We start from the raw sequence: 6,000 nt of genomic DNA, 5'->3' as shown, positions 1-6,000 counted from the left end.
CTATCAACTGTGTTATATATATTATGCTATACAGTTGTGCCTCCGTATCCGCTGATTTGGTATCCACAGATTCAGTTACCCACAGAAAGAAAACCTAAAAACTTAATACATACTACTCGTGTGTCCAATACGATGCTTCCCTTTATTTTTTACAATGTTGTGTATGGTTTGGTCACCAACATTATAATGGTTCTTTAGACATTTAATTAATGGATGCACCGTTTTCAAACTTTTGAATAATTTCAAATTTTTGTTTAATTTAAAAGCACAACTCTTGCTTTTTCGCGATTTCTAAACGGGGAAAAAAAAAAAAAAAAAAAAAAACGACATCCCTGACATAAATAACGAAACAAAATTTGTCCTTTTGTGGTGTGATGGAACAAGAATCAATGCAGCGCATTAAATCAAACTGAACATTTGGTCTCTTTTTTTTGTTTTGAACAGTAGGTGTGAAGACAGCGGGGATTGCAAAATAATAGGTACACCAATCTCCCAATGACTACTTATAACGCCAGTTCTTGTCGCTTATTTATGACTTGAAAAATATCTGTTTATACCTATTCTAGTTATTACTTGAATTTTATGACTTCTGGTTGATTTTTTTTTTTTTTTTTAAATTTGGAGTCTTGAAGTGTCCTGGTTAATCCAATCCTGGTAAATCGAGAGTACTTTATTATTACCGTATTTGGTAATGTCTTACTGTGTGTTTAATTTATCAATTAAACTTTTATTATACGTATGTGTGTACAAGAAAATCACATTATATATATGGGGTCAGCAGGTGTTCACTTACATCCACGGTTTCAGCCATCCACGATAGGCCTTGGAACGTATCCCCCGCGGATATGGGGGTCTTACTGTACCATTATTTTTCCAAGTTTATTATAGATAATTAAAACAGATAAATTTATTGAACTAATGCAAACCTACAGGATTCAAACTTTCAAGCTACCTATTTGTCACAATTAAAACACCAGAATTACCTTCCTATGCACTCAATACTATAACAATAGCAACAAAATTAAATATTCTTATCGATACAAACCAATGGCAGCAAAAGTTGAATATATTTCCCTAAGCAATTATAAACAATATGTAACAAATCAATTCACCAACATAATTAAATTAGAGAATCATAAATAACTACTTCTAATTTTAAATTAAAAGTTAAATGCAATGATGATCCTACTCCAATTTACAACTTATACAGCAAAAACACTACCATGCTGACTAGTTTATGTTATATGTATCAGGCTATACCTTTATGCTTGAAAGTTAATTATAATAAAATTATCCAACTAATGCCAACCAAGATTAAAACTTTTGAGCTACCTATTATCACAATTAAAACACCAGAATCTCCCACACCATTCACTCTATAATACTATAACAATGGTTGCAAAATTAGAATGATACAAAGATTCTACACATTAGTGTTAGCAGAGGAATATGGCCGACCAGGCTAGCCAGTTGGGTAAAGTGCCTGCCTGGCAACCCAAAGGTCGCGGGTTCGAATCCTGCCTCGGGCTTGGATCACAGTAAAATGCAAAAACTTTGGGAGGTGCATTATGACCATAGAAGCTGATGCGCCAACAACAAGAAAAAAAAAAAAAAGGAATATGATACAGCATCAGCCAAAAATTAAAAAAAAGAAAGCCTTCACATTTCGCCCACCCATTCACTCCAAAAGTTGGTCTAGTTCTGCCTTGACTTTATTTAAGTAGTCAACTTCATCAACTATCAGCTGGCCAAAGGCAAATTTCCTCAATTTGAATTCATGCCCTCTCATATCAAATCACCTTCTTATCCCTGCAAGCAAAATCCCGATATATTATTGACTAGCTACTCTTGCAGCGTGTCTGCCCTGCTCAGAACACTTCATATCTGACTGCACAATTATCCCGAGGTCTTTTTCATTCTCCAATATGGCACAGTGGTACTTTACTCTGAGGTTCTTGCTACCCATATGCAGTACTTTGCATTTGTCAATGCTAAACTTCAGTTGCCACGTCTCAGCTCATCTGCTAAACTTTTCTAGATCCTGTTGCAGTAGGAAACTATCAATATTGTTATTAACAACTCTGCCAACCTTCATATCATCTGCAAACTTCGACATTAAGCCTAGTGCCAAGTCTTGAAGAACTTAAACATTTCTTCGTAAGAGCACCCCTTTGTTCTCCACACGTCTTCTTGCCCTTCTCTGTACTCGTTCTAGCAACTCTACATCCTTCCTAAAATGAGGCTTCCAGAGCTGTATGCAGTACTCAAGGTGTGGCCTGACCATTGCCTTATACAAGGGGATAATCAACTCCTTATCCCTGTTATTTTTTTAACAAGACCGCACTACCTACTCTGGCAGGCTGTCTGCACTGCTCAGAAAACTTCATATCTAACTGCACAATTACCCCCAGGTCTCTTTCATTCTCCACTACCCCGAGTGTAACACCACACAAGTTGGTTCATTTCTCAGGGGTTACTGCTACCCATATGCAGTACTTTACATTTATCAATGCTAAACTTCAGTTGCCACTTCTCAGCCCATCTGCAACAACTTTTCCAGATCCTGATGCAGCTGCATACTGTTATTAACAACCTTGCCAACTTTGTATCACCTGCAAACTTTGACATTATGCCTAATATACCTTCATCAATAACACTGATAAATACAGAAAACAACAATGGGCCCAAACACCAAATGCAGGGTAACTCCACTAATAACATTATTCCACAAAAATCAGTGTCCACTCTCTGTCTTCTCCCAATCAACCATCCCTTTATCCATAGCAGCAAATTGTCCGTAATGTCATACTGCTCCAATTTGTACAGTAGTCTTCCATGTGCAACAGTATCAAAAACTTTCCGGATATAAAAATTATTTTTTGCATCCAGTTCCGTTGTGACCACATCGTATTATCCAATTAAATTGGTTGCACAAGACTTCCCCTTAACAAACCCATGCTGTGTCTGAACTATAACTACAGTCTTGTCTAGATGACGCTGCCGTGATTCTTTAACCAAGTGACCATTATTTTCCCCAGAACATAAGATCTGAAATTACTTGTCACCCTTTGCAAATTGGAGATAAAATTAGCACATCTCCCCTGAGTCAAAGGATGCTCTCATAATCTTGGCTAAGGGTTTTCTTACTTCCTTTGCTGCCTCCTTTAATATAACTGAATAGATCAAATCCATCTCAGGTGTCTGTCTTATGTTTAACCTGAACAAATTGTCCCAAACTTCCCTCTGAGTAATTACAAAATCCTTCATTTCCCCGTTATAGTTTAATAAACTTCTGGGATTCACCAACCTAAATAACTAATCATGTGTGAATGTAGATGCAAAATACTCATTAAGTTTATCAGCAATCTGAGCAGGATCATCAACAGAAACGATCCATATCAAGTGCACTAATCTGATTCATCCCTTCCTTCTAGAGTTTACATAAGTAAAGAAATCTTTGCTGTTACTCTTTGCATCCTTTGTCAAAGATTTCTCGTAATCTGTCTTCGCTTGCCTGACCTCCTTTGGGGTGTGATTACAGACTAGATTATATCTACCAGACCCTTCTGTGTCTGCTGATTATTCATATGCATCCCATGCATTTTTCTTCTCTGCATTGCATTGTTCACCCATATCAACTGGATGCATTTCCTTAGATTTTGTCTTTCTTAACTAACAGCATAACTCCTCCCCTTTTCTATCCTTTCTTTACACATTGTTCTCTCCAATTCTGCATTCCTTATATCTGTTTGACACGTCTCTGATATCCCAACAATATCTGCCTTTGATGCCTTGACAACACTTCAAATTAATCAAGTTTATAGGTGCCTCCGTAGCCAGGTGGGAAGGAGCAGCAGTGCGTAGCACACGCTTCTTGATTAGACCGGGGTTCGAGCCCGTCACCATCAAATATGGAGTCACATTAGTTCATTTGACATCCAATTAAGCGCAAACCTTGAACAGTATTTCTCAGTTGGTATGAACAGCCTAGTAGCTTGCAAAATTAATTCCTTGAGCACTTCTCATTCAGAATTTTCTGTTGGTAACATCGTCAGTTGGTCCCCACTTTGAACACTCTGTTGGTCCCAAGGAATTTAAAAACTGTCTGAGACCACTACAGTTACTTTTACGAGAGCAAAAACACTTCCATTTACCCCTGATTGTTGTTACATCTTTGCATAAATCCCACATCAATATACTGTGATCACTGCCTCCTAGTGGTTCCTTTATCTGCAGATTCGTAATGCATGAATAATCACTGCTGATAATGAGTTCAAGAGTATTACTCCCTCTGATTTCCTCTTGAACATGCTGCTGTAGAAAACAATCATCCATCATCCAATAAATCAACAAAAGTCTTCCTAGTGTGTTATGATCAACCCACAAGTTCGAGTCAATGTCTGGGAAGTTAAAATCCCTCATTATAAGACACTCTGATTTACTAGCCCACTCTATTTCTCTGTACAGTTGTTCACTGTACTCATCAGTGTCATTAGTCCTAAAACACACTCCTACTCTCAATGTCAGTTGTAGAATAGAAAATAGTAAAGACAGCTGTCGAATAGACGTGCGGCAGTTTGCCTTTGGCCAGCAGGTAGTTGATTGCTGGAACAGACTTTCATCTGTTATTGTGGAAGTTGATAGCTTAAATAAATTAAAGGCTGAACTAGACAAACATTTGGAGTGACCGGAGGGGTGAAATGGGAAGTTTCTTTTTTTTTTTTTTTTTTTTTTTTTGGCTGATGCCCTATAAGCTTGCTTTCTTGCATCATATGCCTCAACTAATGTTAATGCTACTTTCCCAGTGCATATGTCATGCCAAACTGATTCAACATTGCATTGTTCACCCATATCAACTGGATGCATTTCCTTAGATTTTGTCTTTCTTAACTAACAGCATAACTCCTCCCCTTTTCTATCCTTTCTTTACACATTGTTCTCTCCAATTCTGCATTCCTTATATCTGTTTGACACGTCTCTGATATCCCAACAATATCTGCCTTTGATGCCTTGACAACACTTCAAATTAATCAAGTTTATAGGTGCCTCCGTAGCCAGGTGGGAAGGAGCAGCAGTGCGTAGCACACGCTTCTTGATTAGACCGGGGTTCAAGCCCGTCACCATCAAATATGGAGGATGCGAAAAGGTAAGGGAATGACTACCGCATATTCCCAGAGCAATATGGCCTTAGCTGCTAATGCTCCTAAATAACAAACAAAACAAAACAAAATCAAGTTTATTTACTATACTCCTAGAATTGGTGTACATGCAAGCATACATGCAACTGTTCTTATTCTTAATTACCCTAACACGGCCCATTTATTTACTTATTCCATGATTTCTTCCAGCAATCCTTGAAATCCCCAGCACCTTGCTTTCCAGGCTGCTGCTCATTCCAATTGAAGCAGTGCAAGAATCACTTTCACCTCTATCTGTGGGTACCATTAATCTATTAGACTGTGAACACCCCCCAAGCTAGCAGTTTTTCGACCCACCTAAGAATGCCTCGATAGTACCAGCAAACATCCTTGCACCCTTTCTATTTAAGTGTATCCCATCCCTGTAGAAGCAGTATCTCCTATTAACAAGCACAGACCAAGCTGAGAAAAATTCCACCCCATCAGCTTTGGACAATCTCTCCAGGGCCGAACTGACTGACAAGGCTCTCATCATATACTCTCTTTTATCGTGTATGGGGAGAATTGCAGACACTTTCAAATTTAACCATAACTTGCAACTTTTTTTTAACATTTACCTGGCTTGCTAAGTAAATCTGCAGATCTCCTACTCTTAATGTCATTATGACATTAAGTGATTGTCCCTCTGTATAAGGCAATGGTCAGGCTGCGCCTTGAGTACTGCATACAGGTCTGGAGGCCTCATTTTAGGAAGGATGTAGATTTGCTTTAGCGTGTACAGAGAAGGGCAACAAGATTGGTGAGGGGAATGAAGGGATCCTCTTACCAAGAGAGGCTTAAGTTCTGCAAATTGCAGTGGCTG

This window comes from Mastigoproctus giganteus, chromosome 2, assembly GCF_048544385.1.
Source record: "Mastigoproctus giganteus isolate SK-2022 chromosome 2, ASM4854438v1, whole genome shotgun sequence".
Lineage (NCBI taxonomy): Eukaryota > Metazoa > Arthropoda > Arachnida > Uropygi > Thelyphonidae > Mastigoproctus > Mastigoproctus giganteus.
This window is presented reverse-complemented; position numbering follows the sequence as displayed.